A 25,740-nucleotide genomic window follows, 5' to 3' on the forward strand; every position below is an offset into this window, starting at 1 on the left:
CAGGCTGCAGACGCGCAGGCTCAGTGGTTGTGGCTCACGGGTCTAGCCGCTCCGCAGCGTGTGGGATCTTCCCGGACCGGGACACGAACCCGTGTCCCCTGCATTGGCAGGCAGATTCTTAACCACTACGCCACCAGGGAAGCCCCTAAATAACAACTAGTTTTTTGTTTTTTGTTTTTTGCGGTACGTAGGCCTCTCACTGTTGTGGCCTCTCCCATTGCGGAGCACAGGCTCCTGACGTGCAGGCTCAGCGGCCATGGCTCATGGGTGCAGCCGCTTCGCGGCATGTGGGATCTTCCCGGACCAGGGCATGAACCGTGTCCCCTGCATCGGCAGGCGGACTCTCAACCACTGTGCCACCAGGGAAGCCCACTAGTTTTAATTTTTAGGTTCCACATTTAAGTGATATCATACAGTATTTGTCTTTCTCTGTCTATTTCACTAAGCATAATACCCTCCAAGTCCATTCATGTTGTTGCGAAAGGCAAAATTTTATTCTTTTTTATGACTGAGCAGTATTCCATTGTGCATGTGCGCACACACACACACGTGTGTGTGTGTACCACATCTTCTTTATCCATTCATCTGTTGATGGACACTTAGGTTGCTTCCACATCTTGGTTATTATAAATAATGCTTCTATGAACATCATTTGGGTGCATGTATCTTTTCAAATTAATATTTTCTTTTTTTCAGATATATCCCCAGGAGTAGAATTGCTGGGTCATATAGTAGTTGCATTTTTAGTTTTCTGTGGCACCTCCATACTGTTTTCCATGGTGACTGCACCAATTTACATTCCCACCAAAAGTGTGAATTGTCTTTTTTTTGCGGTACGCGGGCCTCTCACTGCTGTGGCCTCTCCCATTGCAGAGCACAGGCTCTGGACGCGCAGGCTCAGCGGCCATGGCTCACGGGCCCAGCCGCTCTGCGGCATGTGGGATCTTCCCGGACCGGGGCACGAACCTGTGTCCCCTGCATCGGCAGGCGGACTCTCAACCACTGCGCCACCAGGGAAGCCCTGAATTGTCCTTTGAACATAGTTTCAAATTTCTCTCATGTCAAAAGGCACATAAATCTCTTAAAGCTTTTCTGTATCTGTTCTTTCTCTGATGTCTCTTCCTTCCAGTGAGGTGTGATGTCTTTCTCTGATGTCTCTTCCTTCCAGTGAGATCTGAGTTTAAATTCTGATTACTAGCTGTGTGACATTGGGCATGATATTTAACCTCTCTGAGCTCAGTCACCTCCAACTAAAAAGTGGAGATAAAGAAAAATATATATTTCTCATGGGATAGTTGTGATGTTAAAGTGACGTGTGGGAAAGTACCAAGTTTTGGGCCAGACCTGTAGTAGATCCTCAACAAGTATTCCTTTCTGCCTTCCAATCACCAGGACCTTTGTCCCTTTGCACTTCCCAGAGCTCAGGGTCAAGAATGGAGCCAGAATTTGCTGTATATATTATGACTTTCTCAGAAAGTACCCTGTAATGATTCTCCTAGGAACAGGTCTCTGGCCTTGCTGCAATTCTGGGGGATATTTGGTCAGAATTTACATGTAAGTAGTACTGCAAAAGAAAACCAAAGAATCCTACAAAGTCAGAGCTGGGCAAGCCCTGAGGGATTCTTAAATTCCAGGACAAAAACTGGCTTATATAGTAAAAGGGAAAAATAAGGCTATGTAATGACTTTTTTTTTTTTTTATACTGACAAGTCATTCAGTTTAAAGAATTGTGTTGTGAGATCATATTATTTCTTTTTCTTTTTTTCTCCCCCCCCCCTTTTTTTTCAGTTTCTTTTATGAAATCCTTTTTATCTGTGATAGCTTCAGTTTTGAGAACCATTGATCTAATCTTACCTCCCTTTACAGGTAAGGGAGTGTGAAACATTCGCATGCTATGTAACATTAATGGACTGTGAAGTATTTTCACACACTCTAAGCTGTTACTTGACTGTAGGCTCCGTGAGGGCTGTGGTGTGTCTATTTTTTATACCCCATAATCCCTGCACACAGGCGGATCATGCCTGGCGTGGAAGGCTCACAGTAATTATCTTTTGGAGGAATAAGTGAAATACTCAACCCAGGCACTCTAGAATCCTAGTTTGTGATGATATTTATTCTTATTGATGGAGCCAGTAAACTCCTTGTGGGATCCTCTGTCCTCCGTTGCCCAGCAGGGTAGGTGTTCAGTGAATGAGCCCCCAGGTCACACAGAGTTCAGGCATGTCCAGGAAAAGATAATCCAAGAACCTGAAAGATAGCAGGAGCCACGTGGCCCTTCTCTCACATTATCTCATTTAATCTTCATGGTAACCTTGCCAGGAGAGTAATAATTTGAAGCAACACAATTTTAAGATTCTTTAAAAGATACAGCCAAATTTTAATTCCCAAACAGATGTGTATTTTTAATACACGTGGTTGGGGGAATACCTTTTCAACCTCAGTTTTTTTCTTCAGTGTAAGGGGAATAGTGACCCACAAAGTTTTGAGATAGGTTTCTGTAGAAATGGCTCATTTATTGAAATCAAGTGCTTTTAAAATGTCCTGGCAGTTGCAAGTTAGAGAAGAAGCAAAAAAGTATTCCTCTTCAACTTTTCTGCCTAAAAGTTGAAAGCTTCTCTTCTTTAGATAGGATTTCATTATTTTCTACAAAACACCACTTATGTGTGAAATACTATATGTTTTCAAACCACAGGTTCCAACCCAATAAGGACATGAAATCCATTTAGTGGGTGGAAGTCTGCATTTTTTAAAAAAATGACGAAATAGAATAGATTTGTCAGAGTGCATTGTACTGCATAAGCAGGTTTATAGTGTACATATACATTTTACATATACATGACTTGCAGGATAAAAATGTATTTCTTCTTATAGGTTATGGTCAAAAAAGTTTGGAAAAAATGGTTTGGTGATTGCTGCCTTGCACATTATGGTGTTCAAACATGCTCATTGACATGGATAACGCGATGTCTTTGTGTCATTATGATGTGATAAGGATAAGGAAATGTGGATGCACAGTGGGAACCCATTTGTGCTGCAGATACTTTCTCCTCCTTCATTTGTCAGGGTAATGAACCTTTGCTTGCAAAAAGTGAAAGATGCCAATTTGTTATTTATTTATTTATTTATTTGTAAAAGATGCCAATTTGGTTGTGGGAACAATGGCACATAAAGTTCAGGGATGTGGCTGTGTACGGGAGCTACAGCATAAGGCACGTGTGGCTCTGACAAGTGTGAGTGCCACTCTCTGAGAGGGATCCAGTGGTCCGTGACCTGTCGTAAGTTGAAATTTGCTGGGGCACAAATCTGAGCACATCCTAGAAAGCCTGTGGCTGGGGAGAGACAGTGATTCAGCTCATGAGTGAGCCACGTCCCCTGCCCTCCATCTGCATTTCAACAGAGCATGAGAGTTTTTCTATTCTTTGTCTTAAGAGCACAATTCTCTTACAGTAATAAAAAGTTTGTTTCTGTGTGAATGACCACGAAGTGAAAGGTGAAGTTTGAGTGAAACTTGGGATCTGAAGATAAGCTGAGAAAGATAGCCTCTTGACAGAAGTGTGATTCCCCGGAGAGCCAAAGCTGCTGCGGGTATTCCGGTGTTCTACAAGTTGGTGATTCCTGGTGCTTTGTGTAGGTAGCTCTAGAGGCTGTCAGGGGTCTATGCAATATGCTTTGCTGCGTTTTTAGAACCTGTGGGGTAAGCACTGATTTGAGGCAATATTCATTTAATATATAGCCTCTGGAAGATAGAAATTTAGAATGTTGAAATCTTCACTTTTGTTTAGAAAGAGGAGAAAACATGTGTATGGGTTTGGGGGGGGTTGTTTTTTTGCTTATTAATTCCGATACTTCTTGATCCATTGCTTTGGGAATGACTATGTGACTTTCTCTGCTATTTTCTTTAGGATTCTGGGTTGTCTGTCTCATGTCTTCCCAGAGCTAGTCCTTCCCACAACTCTGGGAGGGAGAGAAGAATTGGGGACAGGACAAGGATTATCAGTGGACAAATCAGGACCAGATTCTGCTTCTTCCTTCACATGTTGATGCTGACTCTTTTGAAAGAGGGGCAATGAAGTCACTTGTGGGTTGACTCACGTGCCCTTCTTCTAGAACATGTAAATTATATAACTGTGGAGGTCACCCCCATTCCCATTCTCCAGTAGTTGTTGACCTAAAGCTTCCATTCTGTAATGTGCCTGTGAGTCATAATTGCAACTGTAGAAAGAGGGGGAAAGAGAAGAAAAGGGGAGCAGCATGTTAGTTTATCAGGATATGAGAAATAGCGCCTCGCTTTTTATTCAAAAAAAAAAAGTGAGGCTGAGATTCATTCATTCATTGCTGCACCGTGGGTGTCACGAGGAGTCTGACTCTGCTCTCTCACCTCTGCACATGCAGAGGCTAGGTGGGCACCTCACCTGAACATCATCAGGCCCAGGGGAAACTTGTTCTTGCCACCTAACTGACTGTCATCGATTCAGTGGCCATTTGTTGAGTGCCTGCTACCTCCATCACCTGGATACAGAAAACACTCAATGAATGTTAAAGTGTTGATGCAAGATGCCTTATTTGGCCCTGGGACGAGAAAAAGATAAACATGAAAAAAGCTTAGTCCTCGTCTCCTTGAGGCTCACCATACAGGGATAGACAAGAAGACAACTAATTATAAGTCAGGTCGACTGCAGTGTGTGTTATAAAGGAGAGAGGAAATTCTGTGGAAGTACAAAGGGAAGAGGGAGGAGGGGCACAGAGAGGAGTGAGGGAAAGTGGGCAGGCAGGGGAGGTACCCAGAGGAAAGGGATGCTAGCGATGGGAAGAACAGGAGCAGAGCAGCGTGGGTACCAGTTGCATTTGAGGAACTTGGAATAATGCCACGTGGCAAGAAGGAGTCAGGAGGAGTGTCGAGGGGTGTGGTGGAAGATAGGGCTGTTACCTGCAGTCATTCCCAAGGCACCGGGGACCATCAGAGGTTTTGAGCAGAGAGCAAGGCATTGGATTCTTTGTGTTTTAGGAAGAGAAGTTGAAGAGGATGGACTGGAGCAGGGCTAGTGCCATGGGAGGCTACTGTAGTGGGTCATTGGATAAATGACAGGGCTTGACCAAGGGCAGTGGAAATGAAATGGAGGTTACTCCAGAATGATTTGTACTTGAAAACCAATCTGTGAATTTATAATGGGCATGAACCTACCCAACCACTCGAATGATTAATTCAGCTGGCCAGAACACAGCTTTCTAAATTGAAGTACATTAATAATCACAGGATTATTTGGTGAAAATGGAGTTAAGGCAAAAGGAGTTGGATGGTCTGAAAGGACCTTTTACTCCATCTGTAGCCATTTTTGCATAGCAGTAATAACACAGCTTAGTCTCTGGCCAGTTGTTGCTCTTCTCTGGAGAGATCCTTGGCCTGCCACAGCAGGAGGAGCCACTCCCCTTGCCAGCACTGGGGAGAAGCTGGCCCGAGGCGTATTCGAGGATCTTTTGGTTTCAAGAAAGGGAACTCAGTCATCAATGAGCAAGTAAAATGGGAAATAATTATAAGGAAGGGGAATCTTCCAACCCTAATACCAGAAAGGCAGCCAGACCTCCTGGGACTTAGAATATCTCAGACAGTTTCCCCTCCCCACTTCCCTCTCTCCACGTCCACTGAGAATCTGCTTTCTTCTTCTTCCAGACACATTGGCCTTTCTGTTCCCATCCGTTTGCATGGGCCCCATTATAACTTCTCCAAAATGGTGGCCTTGACCCCTAGTCTTTCCAGACTTACAGTCTGCTTCTCACAGCTGACCCAGTTTCTGTGTCTCAAGTACTAATACTAGAAGAGAGGATCTCATTTGTCCAAGTTGGGTCAGAGGCCTTTTCCTAATCTAGTCAGGCTGAAAACGTGACATGATAGATTCTTAGAGGAAAAAAAGAAAAAGGTAGTCAACCCTGGATAAGTCTAGTATACTGGTATTATTGTTCAGCTTTTCTAGACTTCATGAATAATTCACTGTATTTGTTATCTTTTGCTGTATAGCAAAGTACTCCAAAACCTAGCAGCTTAAATAATAAGCATTTATTATGTTATATACCCAGTTCTGTGAGTCCAGAACCCAGGAACCGCTTAGCTGGGTGTTTCTGCCTCAGAGTCGCTCGTGAGGTTGTAGTCGAGCTGTCCCTTGGGACTGTAATCATTTGAAGGGTGGGCTGGGGGATGATTTGCTTCCATGACAGGGAGAAAGCCTCCTTTCCTCGTTGGCTCTTGGCTATTGGAGACCTCAGTTTCTCGCCATATGGGTGTCTCCATAGGCTGGGTATCCTTAGGACATGGCAGCTGGCTTTCCCCAGGGCGAGTGTTCCAGAAAGAGCACCTAAAATGGAAGTTGCAGCCTTTTATAACCTACCCTCAGAAGTGACAGTCACTTCTGCCCTATTCTGTTGGTCACACAGACCAACCCCGGTACGCTGTGGGAGGGGGATACACAAAGGTGGAGATGCCAGGAGATGAGGTTCTTTGGGAATCTTCTTGAACATTAGTTACCATACTCAATCAACATTTATTTAGTGCCTTCTTGTGTGCCAGGTGCTAAGAATTGAGAGCTATGTGACACAGAGTTTCTGTCCTTGAGGAGCTCACTGTCTGGTGGGGGATACCTTTTATTTATTTATTTATTTATATATTTTTTTGGCGGTACGCGGGCCTCTCACTGTTGTGGCCTCTCCCGTTGCAGAGCACAGGCTCCGGACGCGCAGGCTCAGCGGCCATGGTTCACGGGCCCAGCCGCTCCGCGGCATGTGGGATCTTCCTGGACTGGGGCACGAACCCGTGTCTCCTGCATCGGCAGGCGGACTCTCAACCACTGCGCCACCAGGGAAGCCTGGGGGATACCTTTTAAAAACATCACCATGTGTCTCCTGAGCTATCACACTTATCCTCATGAAATTCACATCTGTTCATAGCAGTCTCTTATTTAATCATCCTCCAATGGATCCCTTTCTTGCCCAGATGTTTTGTTTTTTTAAGTTTCAATCACCACCACAGTAAGAAATAACATTTTATATCACAAACCAGTATATACATAGACACATTTATATTGGGAACAAATTTCACAGAAGAGTTTATACCCTCAGTGCCTGCAATATATTCAAATATTTTCTATTCTAGGCAATTTCATTTTTGTGAAAGCTGGTCACAATCTCATGGATTTCACAACCTATTGCATTGTGACCTGCAGAGTGGAAAGTGGCAGCCTAAAGGGTCATACAGACTCTCTGCCATGAGCAGCAAAGCCCCTCACCATCTACCTGTCTGCAGCTCCCCCCCTCATTCATATTTAATAATGACTCCCCCACATAAAGTTCCTCTACCTGGAGCTCTCTCCTCTCTTTCCGCACATGGTTTGGAGAACTCTTATTCATCCTTTAAAACCCAGCTTTAAAGTGACCCTTCTTCCCCTCTCTCCTTGGAAAGACTTGCCTGCTCCATCCTCTGGCCCCCAGAACATTTCACTGACAATTGGTCCCTCCTCCACTTCCAGCCTGTCCTAGGGCCAGCTCCTCCAAGCCCACAATATATTTTCACTGAATCTCAGTACGTTTAGGAGGACATTGAGCAAATTAGCATCACACAAATGACGATGCTGCAAATGAGCGGTGTGCAGAGTTGGGGGGTGTTGCAGGCAGGTTTCCTGTCGATGGAGCCACGTGCTGCAGAAAAAGAATCCCTCCCCCTGCGAGTCCGCTGTCTCCCCCGCGCATCCCTCACAGGTACAGTTCGCACCGGAACTTGCCGCTTAGGTTCATTGCTGTGGTTCATTTTAGCTGGTCTGGTTTCTTTTTGTTTTTTTGGGTTTTTTTCCCTACTTTTTGCATGTGCTTGGGTCGATGGGGACAGCCTAGTGAGACATGGAGCTTTAGGCAGCACAGGTAGAAAGGCCTCTATATCTGCACCCGCCCTGAGGGAGGGGGGTTTCCTTTCTGAAGTGGTACGGAAGGAGGGTTTTGAGGTTTTTGAATATTTGCTTCTAAGTGTCTTAAGTAAGAGATTTGTTTGCCCACATTTGTGCTATCTTAGCAAGCTAGCAACCCGACAGAATATTTTCTGGTTGGTTTTGCCTATACGTGGTTTTTATTTTTGAGGGGAAGAAAAATTTACACCTTGGTTAAATTGTACTGAAGTACAAATGGCTGTTTTTTTAAAATTGCTGTTAACTTAAAGGGTTGAAGCTAATATGATTTCCAGGCTCATGGGAATCACTGATAGACTATGCTGTGAACCATAACCAGAAATGGAAAAAAAAAAAATTAGACATGAGCAAAAGCAATTAAATTATTCCTTCTTCAATATTCTCATTTCCGCATTTGTCAACGGCTGGGTAACTGCCCAAGGATATGCTGACTTCCTTGTGGTGCTTGCGTGATGGGGGGAGGGAAGTGGAGTGGGAGACAGACTGTAAACAGATCATTATTGTAGAGTGTGATAAACAGTATAATAGAGTACACATCACATGCATAGGGAAGGGGGTCATTTGTTCACTTTCAGCAGTATTTTTCAAATGAATGTTGCCTCCCTTAGTGGATCATGAAATCCATGATGTAGAAGGCGGCCAACAGCATTTTTTAAAATGGGATGATAGGATGAAATAGATCAAGTTACATCCTCCATAGTAAGTTTAGATATTGTTTTCTGAAACCTTCATTTCAGTTATATATCTATTGCATTGGAATGTGAAATCTATTTCTTGAAGTTGAATCTCAGACGATGTTTTGAAGCCACTGATGTAGGGGTGGAGGAAGTCTTCCCAGAGGAGGTAGCATTTGAACTGGACCTTGCAGAACGGTGGGCTTGCCCCAGAAGAAGAAGGATATTCCAGGCAGAGGGAAAAGGATATGCCCAAATGGAGAAAAGTTTGTTCTTGTTCAGGGATAGGTGTTCTCTGTGATTGGACTGCAGGGTACCAGGAGAGGAGCGGCTAGAGATGCTCCTGGGAAGACAGGTGGAGCTAATGAACCACTTGTAAGTACAAATATCAGGGCCTCAGCTCTCCCCAGAAACTCCATTTTTCTGGTGATGGGTTTGGCCTTGAGAATCTGTATTTCTAATAAGCTTCCCCAGGCAGTGAGGTGCTAATGGAGGTGTGACATGAACAACTCTGGGGTTTCAAAAGGTGATTTGGGGTAGTAATTTAGATAGAAGATTAATTGGAGGGACGTAAAATCGGGAGGAAGCAAGAGGTAAAGGCCTGAATTTAGGTGAGGCAGTTAGTGGCGAAAAGGGGCTGGATTTGAGGGAGATTTTGGAGGTGGGTTGCATGGGTTAAGGTAGATGAGAGAATAAGAAGAAATCATACATGATCCTAAAATATGTTGAGAGTACATGTCTTTTGCTCTGATTGCCCATCTCTGAACAACCTCCTTGCTGTCTTAGACCTGACTCAAGTTAATCTAACTCACAAGGGACTGATCAGTATACCCAAACTGCTGGTTGATTAGTATGATTTACAGTGAGGGAGGTGTCTAAACCTTTTTGGGTACAAAAGTACTTGTACCTTTGTTCAGTATCAGAGTACCTGGAAAATGGCCCTAGTAATTAGAAGATTTAGGAAAGAGAGAATTGTATGGTCTGAGGGGTATTTCATGGGAGCTCTACAATTGCCTTATTAACTTTACTATGCTCACGTAATGTGATCGAAGTACTTGTGGAGGTGATACAGTGTCTCTACTCCACTGTTTTTCTTCAGCGTTGAGGATATATCTTGGTGCCTGCTTTGTACCTACTTATTTATTTGTATTCGACTTGTTTTTACAAGTCATCTTTTAGGGGTGGTTCTTTCTTCAGATGTCTTACCTCTTACTTTCATTTTCAGAAAGGACACTGACATTTATTTATTGAGCAAGCCCCTTTGCATGCGTATCCTATCTTGAAGGCTGACTTTCTCACCAAATTCTGAGCTTATGAGACCTCTCTTCCACTGCCTCTACAACCCGTCATCCTCCTGGGTGTGGTGGAGTGGAAGGGATGCTCTGTTGAGGAGATGTTGGGAGTTCTGGCATCACAGGGGCCTGGGAGCTGGTGAGAGGCACCTCCAAGGCATGTGTGTGGCATCCTCCTAACCTGATGACTATCCTCCCCCTCACATACTCTGTGGGGAAACAGGCTGGATGTGTAAGACAGCAAGGCCAGTGGGAGTGCCGATGCCTCTATTTTTTTAAACAGTTCTGCTATATTCCTTATCCTTGTACTAGAAGCTTGTAGGAGTTCAGATTTTTTTTTTTAAAGTCTGTCAAGGAAAATAACCAGCTTGAAATGTGTCAGGACTAGAATAGCCTTAGTCTCTACAAAGATGATTTAAAGTGTTTATACTCATGTATTGAATAAAATAATAATGTAGGCAAGTTATTGAAAACATTTGTAATTACTCCAGTAATTTGCTTGTTTACCATTGCTTTGAAAACAGTTCTACGTTACTTCTTTTATTTTTTTAATTTAATTTATTTTTGGCTGTGTTGGGTCTTCGTTGCTGTGCGTGGGCTTTCTCTGTTTGCGGCAAGTGGGGGCTACTCTTCGTTGCGGTGCACGGGCTTCTCATCGCGGTGGCTTCTCTTGTTGCAGAGCATGGGCTCTAGGCATGCGGGCTTCAGTAGTTGTGGCACACGGACTCAGTAGTTGTGGCTTGTGGGCTCTAGAGTGCAGGCTCAGTATGTGTGGCACACGGGCTTAGTTGCTCCACGGCATGTGGGATCTTCCCAGACCAGGGCTCGAACCTGTGTCCCCTGCACTGGCAGGCAGATTCTTAACCACTGAGCCACCAGGGAAGTCCCCACTTACTTCTAATAATACTATTAACAACCACAACAGTAATGGCAACTAATATTGAACGTTTACTGTATACCAGGCACTAAAACAAGGGTTTTGCATCCTAATATCATTGAACTCTCCCTGCTACTGACCCGAGATATACATATTGTCACCTTCACTATACATGTGAGTAAACTGAGGTGAGAGAAGTTAAAAAAAAAATAGGCCAAGTTTACATGGCTAAAAAGTGGCAATGATAAAGGTCTACTTGATGAGAGAGGAAGAGAGAGAGAGGGAGAGGAAAAACTTCTAAACCGTTAGGCGATACTGCCTGTGATCAACTGGGCAATGGTTTTATGTGGTTCAGGGAGACTTACTGTATTACCCTCTTAATATATAGGTATCTAGGTAGAAATACACTGATTTCTTGTATTCTTTTTTTTAAATAAATTTATTTATTTATTTTTTTGGCTGTGTTGGGTCCTCGTTGCTGCACAAAGGCTTTCTCTAGTTGCGGCGAGCAGGGGCTACTCTTTGTTGCGGTGCACAGGCTTCTCATTGCAGTGGCTTCTCTTGTTGTAGAGCACGGGCTCTAGGCACACGGACTTCAGTAGTTGTGGTATATGGGCTCAGTAGTTGTGGCTCGCAGGCTCTAGAGCGCAGGCTCAGTAGTTGTGGCACACGAGCTTAGTTGCTCTGCAGCATATGGGATCTTCCAGGACCAGGGCTCGAACCCGTGTCCCCTGCATTGGCAGGCAGATTTTTTTTTTTTAATAAATTTATTTATTTGTTTTATTTTTGGCTGTGTTGGGTCTTCGTTGCTGCGCGCGGACTTTCTCTAGTTGCAGCGAGTGGGGGCTGCTCTTCGTTGTGGTGCACGGGCTTCTCATTGTCGTGGCTTCTCTTGTTGCAGAGCACAGGCTCTAGGCGCACGGGCTTCAGTAGTTGTGGCGTGTGGGCTCAGTAGTTGTGGCTTAGCTGCTCCGAGGCATGTGGGATCTTCCCGGGCCAGGGATCGAACCTGTGTCCCCTGAATTGGCAGGCGGATTCTTAACCACTGAGCCATCAGGGAAGTCCCTGATTTCTTATATTTTTATACATCTTGTGGATTGGGCCTGTTTTTCTTTTATCTCACAAGTACTGATTGAGAGCTAGCTGTATACAAAGTACTCTGCTAGGCCCTTAGAAAATAAAAAGCCTTTGCGGAGCTCCCTATCCTGGACAGAACATGAGAGAGATATGTTAGGTGGAATCATGTGAGATTGCCATTGGAAATTTACATGGGAAGACTTCACATGGTTCAACTCGACACATAACTAAAATGAGGCGATAGAAGATTAGCTGAATATACTGACCTCTCGTTATGTTTCAGGCACCATGCTAAACATTTTATGTGCGCTAGTTCCCGAATCCTTAAAATAACTCTCAGATGTGAGTACTATAATTATCCCGGTTTTATAGATGAGGAAGTTGAAGCTCTGTGGGGTGAAGTGACTTGCCCAGAGCCACACACCTGGTGTGTGACAAAGGTGGAATTTGAACTGTAGTCAGTCTCAGTACACAGCCAGTGCCCTTAAGTCTCAGAATATAAGTACCTCAAGAGGTACAAATAAAAGTAACTACCTTATTTATGCACGTTGAGAACTTTTAATTTTTTATGTCACAAACACTGTATAGAGCACTTACTAACTTATCAGGTATATTTCAGATTTCTGTTATCTGGTCACATCTGGACACATCTGGTCATGCATATCACCACTTAATCTCCAGCATTTGCATTCTCCCCCTCTGAGAACAGCCAACCAACCAAGGGGAACATTTGGAGGAAGAACACAGAAAAAGAGGAACATTTCCACTTTTACTTGTTATGTGGACATTGGACCTTTTTATTTAGAGGCCCAAACACATGCTAGAATGTATCAATTATGATTACAACTTTTTTTTTTCTCCTGTGTCCAGTTGCCCTTCTTTCTAGGTCACATACACAGACGAGCATCATAGGAGTGAACATTTAATTGTACATAATTAAATTGTAGGCAATACAATTAAAGTCTTTTGCATATAGTCAAGCCATTTTAAGAACTTTCCTCTTTAGAAGTTTCCTAATCTTACATTCAGATACCAAAATCCTGTCTATATAAATCATAACTTAAAATTTTATGTACGAAGGGATATCCCGTTTTTAAAATGTTACATTTTTTTATTTGCAGGCAAAAAAATTTAAGAAGTTGTTTTTTATTATTAAATGATATCGATTTTCATGTTACCTGGTGAATCTGAGATTCTCCCCACTGCTGTCCCAATATTTTTTGACCCCCCCCCTGAAATATTTTAAATTACCTTTGACAACTGGCATTCTCAAAGTAGGTCTTCCCCAATTAGAGGGTGGTCCCCTCTGCCTATACCACACCACTGAACTTGGTTTATATTGAAACATCAAGGACTGCTTGTTCGTAGGATCCTTTTTGGGCCTTGAAGAGAGGGTGAGTTGAGGAATCAACCATGCCTGGGTTCCCCCAGCCCTTATTAGACTGATGACCTCAGGCAAATTACAGAAACCACTGGGAGACTCATCTGCAAAAATCTGGATAATTAAACATTATTCTATCGGTTTGTGTTAAGGTTCATGCAATAATGTATAAGATAAGAATAAAGTATGTAGAATAATGCCTGGCAGCAGTTAGTAGGCCCTCAATAAGTGTTAGTGCTCTTATATTTGGGCATTCATGAAAAAGCCTGCCATGCCCTATCCTCTTCCTGAATTCACCTCTTTGTTAGGTGATCTCTTAAAAGTCAGATTTGTGTTTCTTAGGGGTCTTGGCCTACTTGGGAGAACAGCTTTCTGAAATCCATTAATATTTCATTGGAGCTGTGGAGCAACAGCTGTAAAACTTGCTTGGTGGGCCCTAATTGCAATGAATAATCTATGGACTCTTTTGAAATGTAATTCTTCAAAATGTGTATTATAATTAAAATCCAGCCAATCCAAAGGCACTTTAAAACAGGTTTTAAAATTTCCCAAGCCAATTAGAAAACTGGTTGGTCCAACTGTCAAGTGTAGAGAAATATGCAAATTTATGCAAAGACTACTGTTCCAGGAAGACCTTGGCTGAATGTGAACACAACACACATCTAAGAAAACACCTCCATGATACTATGTGATACTAAATCACTGACTGTATTTATTGAGGTAGGTCTAAATACAAAGCACACATTGTGAGTGACAGAGTGGCAGTTACTAGAACAAGATATGTTTTGTTTTTTAAGAAGATCTTCTATCTTAAATATGACAACATTGTATGCCAACCTTGACATACTTACCTTGTGCAATAAAATAGCATAGTTACAGTATCCTTCTAAAAGCAAACAAGGTGTGCTACCATTATGTTTTTTAATGCTAAGGGGATATTATTATATTAGAAACTAACGAATTCTACTTAAGTAATTTAAATCTAGGGATAATTGTATTTAGAACTCAACAAATATCTGGGGGATATGGGTTTGAGATTTCCTGTTTATCAGCAGGACCCCATTTCTATATGCATTACAAACTAATTTAAAATAATTTTAGAGGGCTTCCCTCGTGGCGCAGTGGTTGAGGGTCCGCCTGCTCGATGCAGGGGACACGGGTTCGTGCCCCGGTCCGGGAAGATCCCACATGCCACGGAGCGGCTGGGCCCGTGAGCCATGGCCGCTGAGCCTGCGTGTCCGGAGCCTATGCTCCGCAACGGGAGAGGCCACAACAGTGAGAGGCCCGCGTACCGCAAAATTAATAAATAAATAAATAAATAAAAATAATTTTAGAGTTTTTCTGGTGCTTACGTATGTATTTTTTAAAATCTGAATCACATTTTTGTTCACTTTATCTTTTACCTTGATGTTTATTTAAAATAAAAGGCAACAAAACCCCCACTATATTTTTGTGGGCATTTACAGGAAAAGTAAATGTAATTAACCTAAACCACAAAGGCACCCACTCCCAATCCACAGTCATAATTAACATTTATTTAAATGCTCTGGATGCTGGATGGTTTATGGAAACGTCTCAGTTTGAGATTTGATATTAAAAATGGGTGGTAATTATACTTGGACTACAGAATGTTAAAAGGTTGGGTAGCTCTCTCTTTCTCTTTTTTAACCTATTCTATTTCACTGGATGTTTGGGAAGCTCTCTTTTTAAGACTGGGGATCACGTCATGAAAATTCTACAAATGTGGCCGTACAATTATCTGCAATAAAGAGAAAGCAGTGGGAACTGGATGTTTTGAGAGTGACTTACTTAGCTCCTCACCTTCATCTTGGCTGCTAAAGTTTTTTTGTTGTTGTTTTTGTTTTAATGTTAATATACAGGTTTACAGATAAGGTTTCACTGCATTTTGGAATGGAAAGAGGGTGTTGCAAAGGAAAGCTTAGACTTAAAAGTTGGAATGAATTAGTTATTTGCCAAATAACTAAGTTAAAAGTTATGTTTTCGTTTTTGTGTGTTTTTTTTTTTAAAGCATATGCAAAAAGTATGTACTGGGACATGTTCCAGTTAGAGTTCTAAACAAATATTGTTTTTTGTTTTTAACCCCCCCATCGGCGTCCCCCCCCCAGCTAAAACTGGTGTGTGTGTGTGTGTGTGTGTGTGTGCGCGCGCGTAGGGCGCCTGCGGAGAATAGCACGCATCTTGTAGATCTTCAAAAAAAAAAAAAAAAAAGCCAATAACCCTGTTTCTTGACTAAACCACGGCATTTCTTGAAGTTAAAAAGAATCCCAAAGGAAACAGGAATTATCAGCTTTGGAGCTTGATTTTTCTAAAAAAAAAAAAAAAAAATTAATTGAAAAAATCCTAATCTTCACATTTTTTGCTAGGCGAGAACCGAAGTTTGGAGGTAGACGAGCAGGCGAGCGGTTTGCCCGGGCGCAGAGCATGAAGGCCGGGCGGGCGCGGGGAGCGGGCGCCCGCCGCCCGGCGCGGGGGTGAGCAAGAGAGAGAGCGGAGCGCGTGTGGCCGGCGCCGCTCGGCCGGGAGCTCCCGCGCCCGCGCCCCGCGCCCCGCGCCCGCCGCCGCCGCCGCCGCCGCCCCTGGTGCGATGGCGCAGAAACCCCGTTGACAAGGCACTGCTTTTTCATGACGGTGAGTTTCCCTTTGAGTGTATTATAATTTTGTGATAAAAATTTCAAGGAGAAAAAAAAAAACACACACAACCTCCTTCCTCTGCCTCTTTCCTTCGGGGAGGGGAAAAGCGAGGGGGGGAGCTGGAGATATATCTCCAGACAGAAAAGAAAGAGGAGCAAATTAAACACCGAGTTGCCAAAACCAGGATATTAGGTTTCAGCCCAGAGAGCTATTGGCTAAGGCTGTGTTTTTTTTTTGGGGGGGGGGTGGGTTTGTGGGTGGGTGATGGTGGTGGTGGGTGGATGTTTAATGGACACGGAGAAAAGGGGAATCGAGTGTTTATGCCTTTCCCAGCGATGCCCGGGCCCCGGGAAGACCAAGTTCAGTGTCTCGGGCGAGGGCGCGGGCGGGCAGGGGGCGGCGGGGCCGGGATGGGGGCGCCTAGGCGGGGTGGGGGCCCCGGCGCCTTTTTTTTTTTTTTTTCTTTTCCGCGGATGCAAATTTCTGGAGCGGGGAGAGGGAGAGCCTGGGAAGGGGGATGGCGTGGCTGTTGGTGGTGGGGAGGAGAGGGGAGGGAAGCCGTTTAATGACTCATTGATTGAGCCGGTTTAAAATTAGTTGTGTGTGCGAGTGCGAGTGTTTTCCGCCCCCCCCCCACCCCCCGGAGCCGCCGGGAGCCGGGAAGGAGGGAGCGGGGCTCGGCGAGGGGAGGACGGCGCGGCGGGGCCGTGAGCAGGGGCAGGGAGGGCCAGGAGTGACGGCGAGCGAGGAAGAAAAATAAGCTTTTCCAATCTCCTCCCCTCGGTTTTCCCCCCCCTCGTTTCTTCTCTCTCTCGGAAGCTCTTGGGTGTGAATCGCATTTTCTTTCTTCTCGGCAAAATGGACCCCGCGTCTCGAGAGGGGGAGGGGAGCGGGTGGGAGGGAGGCGGCGGCTGCACGGGGTTTATTTTTCATCCTGGCTTCCTCCTTCCCGCTGCTTGTGCGGGCGGCCGCGGCTGGGAGAGCTCGGGGCCGGTCAGCCTCCCCGGCCCGGTTCTCGGAGCGCGCCTGCCGGCAGGACTGGCCCTTCCCCGTCGCTTCGCTGCCTGGGTCCAAAGCACCGCAGACGACCCGCGGCCTGGCCCGGACGAGCCCTTGTGCCGCGCGGAGGACCCTCGGCCCAGCCAGGCGCCTCCTGCGGGGCCTGTGCGGCCGGTCCGAAGACACGAGAGGCTCGGTGGCACTCTTTTGGCTGAGAGTGCGCGGGCCCGACGCGGCTCGCGCCCCGGATCGTCCCGGACGCAGGATCTTGCGGGGGTTGTGCGGGTCGGGGTGGGGGGGTGGTAGCTGGAAGGCGCTAAGATGGCGCTGGGCCTGGCCTGTCGCCAGGGCTGGTGGCGCAGTTGCTCCGCGGGCGCCATCTTACCTGGCGGCGCGGGCGGCGCCCTTCGGGGACGCTTTGCCGACCCCAGCGCTGGGCGGTCCGGGGCGTGGGGGCTACGCTCCGGGGGCCGAAATCTGTACTTGGGCCCGGGGCCGAGTAGCCTGGTCCCTCCCAGTGCCCCCAGACCCGAAAGGCGAGGCAGCCGGCTCGGAGCGGGAAGGGGCTGGGGCCGGCGGCATCTTGTTCCTTCTACCACTTGCGTTGAGGAAGGAAGTGGGCCGAGGGTCGGGCCTTGCAGCCGAGGGGTTCCCTCCCTGAACCCGCAGCCCCCTCCGCCCCCGCCCCAGTCAAAATTGGAGGTGAGGGCTTCCCGTCGTCTTCCTACGGCTTGAACCTGGACGGCTTTGCTTTCCCTGGCCCGGCTTCGGGCAGGGCATGGAGGCTTTTCGTTCATCCTCTTCCACTTCATTTTGAGAGTAAAGTCGAGCCAGGTTACAAAATTGCAGAAAAAAGAGTCGAGGACAGTGTCTGCCTGCCTTCTAGTAGCGTGGTTCTGTATAGGTACCCTATGTTAGTTTTTTTAGTTGGTTGTCTTATCACAACCCTGGAGAGACTTTCCTCTAGTTGTCAAATTGTGGGAAGCTGATGGGTTCCAGTGACTTGAAACTTCTTTTTGGCTTTCATATCCCCTATTCCAAATGGTAGTAAATTACGATAGTTTCTTAGAACTCTGATCTGAAAAATTAAACTCGCCTTGAAACACCCCGGAGACTTTTTTCCTTTTCCTTTCTAAAAACAAAAACAAAACAAACAAAAAAGCACTGTGTTTTGGTTCATCTCTTTCTGATCATACAAGACTTCTCAGTTCCCCCACTCATTAAAGTGTTTCCTTAGAAGCATTCATATAAGTATTTATCTGTCCTGTAGTAGCTGTTTATCAAAGTGTGTGTGGGTTTTAACTTTGTTTTCAATTGTTACTGAAAAGATTATTGGGAGGAGGAAAAACATCGGTAAAGCTCTGATCTCTCTAGGAGCCCACCGAGATGGAAAGTAAATAGTTAATTTCTGGTGGATAAAAGTAACATAGTGGCACTATTAGGTGTGTGCTTGTGTTTACAAATACTATAGTGGATGTTTTAGGCCCTATAAGACCTACCATGTGTTGAACACTGTTGTATGCCAGGAATTGTATATATTTACCAGGGGAGGAACTAAAAATGTTTGCCAAGATATTCGAATTGTTCAAGGTCTCGGAAGTTTTAAGTGGTAGAATTGACAGTGGATCCCAAAAGCCATGTTCCTGGCTCTGTATCTGTGGTTTCCAAATCTGAGCATCAGAATCAACTGGGGAGATGTTTTAAAATACAGATTTGTAACATCCATTTGTCAGGGACAGTTGAGGTTTTTTCAAAAGGTCTAATGTGTTAGGCAGTCTCAGTTTTAAGATTCCTGCTTTCAACTTCTCAATGCCCCTAACTCCCTCCAGTTTTGAAATTCTGGCTCATCCAGGATCCCCTGAATATGTAGGATTCTGTGTTATTCCAAAGCTCTCCAGGTGATTCCATTGTGACACAGATACACATTCAAAACATCGCTGTACTACACTATGGACCGTGCTGCTGGCTCTCTTGAATTGGAACATGAGACGAGGTCTATATCATTTTGAGTTTCAGCACAGTTTTTTTCTGTTTTTTTGTTTTTGCGGTACGCGGGCCTCTCGCTGTTGTGGCCTCTCCCGTTGCGGAGCACAGGCTCCGGACGCGCAGGCTCAGCGGCCATGGCTTACGGGCCCAGCCGCTCCGCGGCATGTGGGATGTGGGATCTTCCTGGACCGGGGCACGAACCCGTGTCCCCTGCATCGGCAGGCGGACTCTCAACCACTGCGCCACCAGGGAAGCCCTCAGCACAGTTTTATTGCTCACATTATTTTTCTCCTCCGCCATTTATCAAATCGTTGAAATGATTTTCTTACAGAAAGAAAACTTAAGTATTGCAAGCCTTTAAAATCTTAGCATATATTTTAAAGTAGATAATTTCATTCTATTACAAGTTACATAACATACTGGCTTCTAGGTCTAGCCGGGCCATCTAGTTTAGTCAAGACAGCTATGCAACAAAAATATTGATAGAATTGAATCTAGGGTTGATACAGAATTTAGGAATAGGGTAGGAAATACCCTGAAATAAAAACCTAGAGATAAATCCTTGAAAGGAAGGGTTCTTTCTGATTTTGAATTGGGAAGGTATTTTTTTGGGGTTTTGGGAAGTAGGATGGGAAAGTTATTCTAAACATGAGACTTGATAAGAACAGAGTATGCATTAAAGAAACAGAAGGTCAGGAAGAAACATCCAGAGCAGGTAATGAATAGCCAACCAGACCAAAATGAGAACCGAGTCAGTGAGGAAATCATTAACTTCTCTGGAGCAAGGACTACGTATTTTAGTTATTTTGTGCTTTTCTTTCCTTATTCTAAAATTCTAAGATTTTCTTTATTCTAAAGTGTTTAGTGATTGCTAGGGGGAATGGTTGGAAACTTTGATTTTTGATGCAGATGTCAAAATTATATTATCTTTGTGTATATCCACGTTCCTCTGTCCTTCTACATTTTGAAAAGTTTTATAAGGGGCAAACTGTTGGATACCTGTGTGCAGTCTGTGTCCAGTCTAGACTAGTGAGTGGGTGGAGTCCTAGTATTTGTGTCATGTGGTTTTTCTCCCCTTGTTTTTCATGGTAAATGCCAGAGTAATTATTTTCTTTGACTAAAATCCAATAAAGCTTGAAAGGAGGGGAACTCTAAAATAAACCTGCTCAGAGGGAAAGAGTAGCTTCTTTATTTTAAAGTAGCCTTTAGTGAAATTCAAGACAGACAAGATCTCTGCCCTCATGGACTTTATAGTATAGTGGGAAAAACAGGAAATAAGTAAACACAAACAAGATAATTACAGGTTAAGAAAATTTATAAGAAGTTAATAAGCTGTTGGGTCTAAAAGAGTGTGTTGTAGGGAATGGCTGTTTTGGCTAGTAAGAGTCAAGGAGTGTCCCTTTTGAAAAGGTGACATTTGAGCTGAGACTTGACACATGAGCATGTGCTAGCCATGTGAAAAGCTGGGGAGACATTCTTGGCCTGGGAACAAGTGCAAAGACCTTTAGGCCCAGAGGGTGCGGGTGTTAGAAAAGAGAAAAGCAGGAGAATGCAGTGACTTAGAGAGAGAGAGTGCAGGGCCTCTTATATTAGGGCTTGTGGGAGTTTTGAGATTTTAATGAAAATGAGAAGCTATTGTAGGACTTTAATTAGGACAGTGATATGTTTTTGTTTTTAAATATCACTGGCTGCTCTGTGGTGCAAGAGAGGAAGCAGAGAGGGCAGTTAGGGGACTATTGCAATGGTCAGCTCAAGGCTGATAGTATCTTAGACAAGTACAGTGGCAGTGGAGATGGAGCAGAGTAGATGGTGGGTTTCAGATATGTTTTGGAGGTTGAATCAGGAGTATTTTCTTCATGGGTTGGCTGTGGAGAGAGAAGGAGGAATCAAGGATGCCTTCAGATTCCTGGCCTAAGCTTTGGTGGCTGGTGGTGCCAATTGCTTGTAGAGAAGACTAGGAGAGGGAGAGGTGTGAGGGGTGGGTTCTATGTAGAACCTTTTAGGTTTTTGAAAAACTTGTGAGACATCCAAGTGGAAAGTCGAGTAGGCAGTGAATATTCAAGTTGAGCTGAGTGGAGTGGACATAAATTTTGGGAGTCACTATCATAGAGATAGTATGTCGTGGAACTGGTTGAGATCATTTGTGATCATGGAAGACTTAAGATCAAGCCCTTAAAGTTCCAGTGTGTAAAGGTTGGGTAAAGTAGACCGAGAAGGTTAAGCATTAAAGCAGGAGAGCGAATTATCCCTTTCAAGAAAAGAAGGACTGGTCTGCTCTGCCAAATACTGTTGAGAAGTTAAACAGTGAGGATAGAGAAATTCCACTTGGATTTGGCTCTCTTGACAAGTAGTTTCAGTGGCACATGAGGATGGAAGCCAGGTTGGAATGCATTGAGAGAATGGGAGTGAAGTGAATGTAAACTGCTTGTTGGGGAAGTTTTCCCGTAAAGCGAGGACAAACTGCGCAGCAGTGGTTGGAGAGGTGTGATCAAGGAAGCGCATTTTAAGAAATGATGGGAAATAGAAGAGCATTTTCAAGTAGGCTAGCGAGAATATCTAATAGGGAGAGACTAATGCAGAAGAGAAATAGGACTACCAAAGGAGCAAAATTCTTTCTTTCTTTATTTATTTGTTGGCCTCGCTGTGCGGCTTGTGGGATCTTAGTTCCCCAACCAGGGTTGAACCCAGGCCCCAGCAGTGAAAACGCTGAGTCCTAACCACTGGACCACCAGGGAATTCCTGCCAAAGGAGCAAAATTCTTCAGAAGGAGAAAAGGAGTTCAAAACACAAGAAGAGGGTTTCCCTTTGGTGGGGGCAAGATGACTTGCAGTCATCTTGCAGTGTAGCAGGAGAGAAGGCAAAAAATTGGCACAAGTGCAAGGAGGTTTAGGAATTGGAGATAGAATATAGGGCTCTCTGTTCTGGTGGCTTCTGTTTTCTCAGTGAAGTCTGAGGCAGGGCCAGCAACCTAAAGTAAAGGAGGAAAGGGTGTGGATGGTTTGAGATGAGGAGGACACCTCACCTTGGACAGCAGGAAGTGAACTCACTGAGACACCAGATAGGGTGGCTGGGCATTATTGAGTGGCTGGAGGTAGGGGGTAGGTCTGAATTTAAGGTGAAACCAATCGACCCAGTTAGTTGTGTGGTTTTCTGCCACCAACGTTCAGCTATAACAAGGGAAGCAAAAGCAGCCAGGTGATCAGTTCAACCAAGATTGGCGTTTGGCCCCCCAGGTGTGATAGGAAGAGAGGAGCTAGGGAATTGAGGGTGGTTGCAAGGGTGTGATTAGTGATGAACCTTGAGATGTTATTTGGGTAGGAAAGCAAGAGAGGATAATGAGGGTGGGGGGCGAAGAATTTAACCATGAAAATCAGTTTTGGTTAATAAAAAGTGACTTAATGGGTAGAAAATTTCAGCCGGGGATGATGAAAAAGTTCTGGAGCTGGATAGTGACAACAGTTGTACAACAATGTGAATGTACTTAAAGCTAATGAACTGTACACTTAAATGGTGAATCTTATGTATGTTTTACCACAATTTAAAAAAATGCATTCGGGAGTTGCCTGGCAGAGCAGTGGTTAGGACTCCGTGCTCTCGCTGAGGAGGGCCCGGGTTCAATCCCTGGTCGGTGAACTAACATCCCACAAGCCACATGGCACGGCCAGAAAAAAGAAAGAAAAAGAATTAACATTTAAAGGTTTGTGGCAGGTACAGATGTTACTTGCACACTGCCTTGGACTATTTGCAAAGTACTATGTTTTCTATGGAAGAAAGGTTTAGAAAGCATATCTCAAATTATTGAGGCTAAAGAGACAGTATCCCCTCTTATCATGGTCCCAAACTTGAGTAGGCATAACAGTCACCTGTAGACACAGAGGTTCTGGCGTAGGACCATGAAATCTTATGTTTCCCTGTTCCCGCACTTATTCTAAGCCTTTAGCATAGCATTTAAAACAAGCTGGGCACTTAGTAACCATTTTCTGGCTAAATACTTAGACAACCCAGGTTAGAGTAGAATGGTGGGAACCAAAGAAAAAAACATTTTTGAGATAGGTAGAAATCAGCAAGGCCTTATAGTACATTGTGATCTCTGTGGGTAAGAGGAAAATCAGATTAAAGGGAGAGAAACAGGGAAAGTCATTTTTTTTTAAATTCAGATAATACCAAGTGGAACTTTGTAGCACTCTCCCTAACCTCCCTTTCTCTATTCTTTCCTCAGACTGCTGTCATTCTTTTCATAAGGTTCCTCTGTTCCCCAAATGGCCTACAGAATAAGTAACAGTAAAGTAAAATTAGAGAAGAGGAGAGCAGGGTAGATGATAGGATTCAAAATAGAGGTCTGGGGCTTCCCTGGTGGCGCAGTGGTTGAGAGTCCGCCTGCCGATGCAGGGGACTCGGGTTCGTGCCCCGGTCCGAGAGGATCCCACGTGCCGCGGAGCGGCTGGGCCTGCGCGTCCAGAGCCTGTGCTCCGCGGCGGGAAAGGCCACAGCGGAGAGAGGCCCGCGTACTGCAAAAAAACAAAACAAAACAAAATAGAGGTCTGTGGGCTTTCCTGGGAAGATAGCAAGGTCATTTGTCAGGGGCAGAGGCAAAAGGTTTTGAGTTTGAGGGGAGTAAATTTGTGGAATGTGTCAGATGTGGGGAAGATGGATGAAAGGAATGGTACTTGGCTGCAGCGAGGCAACATGAATTAAGCAACATACCAGTTCCATCTGCATGGCATGGTTCTCTCGTGATCAATAATGTTCTAGGGTGGAAGTGGAAAATACAGTGGGTGAGGGGGCTAGCAGAAAGCGGGGGGGTGGGGGGTGGATGTTAAATGAATGTGAAGTGGGAGAGCTGACAGAGAAGGAAGGAGGTGTGGACTTGAAAGCCCTAAAAGGGAAACCTTGTAAGTGGTACCTCGCTGAATGGAGATGGGCCCAGGAGGCGGCTCTGCTGGGGTGGCTTGCCCACGTGTAGTGCAGTTCACAAGTGCTCAAGGCTGGCAACATACCCAGTTTGGGAACGTGGAAGAAAGAGGTCTTGGGGAGAGGCAGCCTGATCTTTTTTCCCCCTTACCTCATATGTGCTTCCGCTCAGGAAAAGATCCTGAGACCTCACTGTACCAGATCTGAAACCCAGGTTCCCCTTCCCTGTAATCCTAATCAACTTTATATAGTTGTTATTTAATTATAAATTTCTTTTTAATAAAGTTGGAAAATTGAACATTTTCTGTTTTTGTGGGTTCTTTGGCTTATCTTGCAAACACATTGAACATTCATATTACCTGAAATAAAAATCCTAAATGTGAGGGAATGAGGTATGAACGGTATTGCCTTTCTAGGAAAGGCTTATTTCAGTTCATCTGAAATCCAGGGTGCTTCCTTGTAGCATCAGAAATTAAACATGTGTCACAGGTGTCCCAACCTGTGACTGTAACATTTTCACAAGAAAGAAAATGGGGGAAAGGAGAAAGAATATTGTTAAACCTTAACATTATTTCGGGCCCTGACGGGTGTTTAGTATTATTAAATTCTGACAACACCCTGTAGGTAGGTTTGTTCCATTTTATAGGTAATGAAACTGAGGTTTAGAAATGATAAATAACTTGCCCAAGGTTACATTACTAAGCGGTAGAGCTGGGAGTTGAATATATACTGCATGTCCATGCACGATACATTTTGCCCTTAGTATTAAGCCCATGTATAAGATTTTATCTATAAATGACCGCCTACTAGTTAAGCATTTTGAGGTTTTAAAATTAAAATGGGATGACCTTTGTTTCAATAGGACGAATAGGGAAAAGTACTGTTTTATTGATAAATAAAAGTGGTGATCAAAAAACCCAGAATCTTAACCCAGAATCTTATGTCGATAGTCAAATTTTAGGTCAGAGCAGTTATTCTGCTCCTTCTGCAGATAATTCAGTTTTTTATTTGCATAGTGTGGTGAGTCAGACATGCATAGTATTGCTCCCAAGCTCTATACTTGGGAGCAATCAGGGATTATGAATCATATCTTTCACTTAGCAAAAATCCTAATTGGAAAAAAGAACACTTAGAACCTTAATTAAACATGATATGGTACAGCTCAAGTTGTTCCCTTGCTTGGAATGTTGTCAGTGTAATCAAAGTACAGATTTGGATTTAAAACGTACAAAGTGTGATTCGCTTTAAGGAAACATTCTTTTAAAGAGGCCATACTGTAGGTTGAATATAAGGCCAGTAAAATAACGTGTCAGAAGGATTTTTTCCTTTTCTTTTTGACCCTATGAGAAAGCTGAGCCCTGATGGACAACAGTAATAAAAGATGATGAAACATTCTTACTGTGGATTTTTTAGTTCACTGGGGCTGACCTACAGCTCTTGATCGTTAAGTTGGTCCCTGAACAGTCTGAGGTAGTGCATGAGTTCAGGCAAGGCTCCCAGAGCTAACCTGAATTTTCCTTCTTTCCCAGTGAGAACCAGCCCTCTCACTATTACTAGTGGTAAGCCTAATTTGGGGAGATGAAGAATTTCATTATCTTGTGGTAAATGTCATATGGGAGAGACTTTCAAAATTTGTTATGTAGACTAAATATTTTGAACATAACTAAGGAATGTTAAGACTGCTGTTGTATGTATTAAAATCACCCATCTTTAACAGTTGCTTGCAGTGATTTCAGATTTTTATTGTAATTTTTTAAAAAAGATAAACAGTTTATTTATCCGATTTCTTGGTTTTTATTGTACAGTTGGTATTCAGCTCTCCTTCGAATAATATTTTACAGTGTTAGGGCCACCACCATCAGTTGATTTTTTTTTTTTTTTTTTTTTTGAGGTACGCGGGCCCCTCACTGTTGTGGCCTCTCCCGTTGCGGAGCACAGGCTCCGGACG

At 44.3% G+C, this 25,740-nt stretch overlaps 1 protein-coding gene across 3 annotated transcripts in view; it reads left to right on the plus strand.

The window, feature by feature from the left end:
* The window catches only part of BICRAL (BICRA like chromatin remodeling complex associated protein), a 106,080-nt gene that overhangs the window by 8,158 nt on the left and 72,182 nt on the right, over nt 1–25,740 (plus strand). Inside the window, exon 1 of one of the 3 annotated variants that reach the window (XM_060307416.2) lies at nt 15,810–15,893. The exons of the other annotated variants lie outside the window; for them this stretch is intronic. The gene's annotated coding sequence lies outside the window, so the exon portion shown is untranslated. Of the gene's footprint in view, nt 1–15,809; nt 15,894–25,740 lie in introns of those variants that run through there. 3 annotated transcript variants of the gene reach the window in all.

The sequence above is a fragment of the Globicephala melas genome, chromosome 11 (genome assembly GCF_963455315.2).
Source record: "Globicephala melas chromosome 11, mGloMel1.2, whole genome shotgun sequence".
Taxonomy (NCBI): Eukaryota; Metazoa; Chordata; class Mammalia; order Artiodactyla; family Delphinidae; genus Globicephala; species Globicephala melas.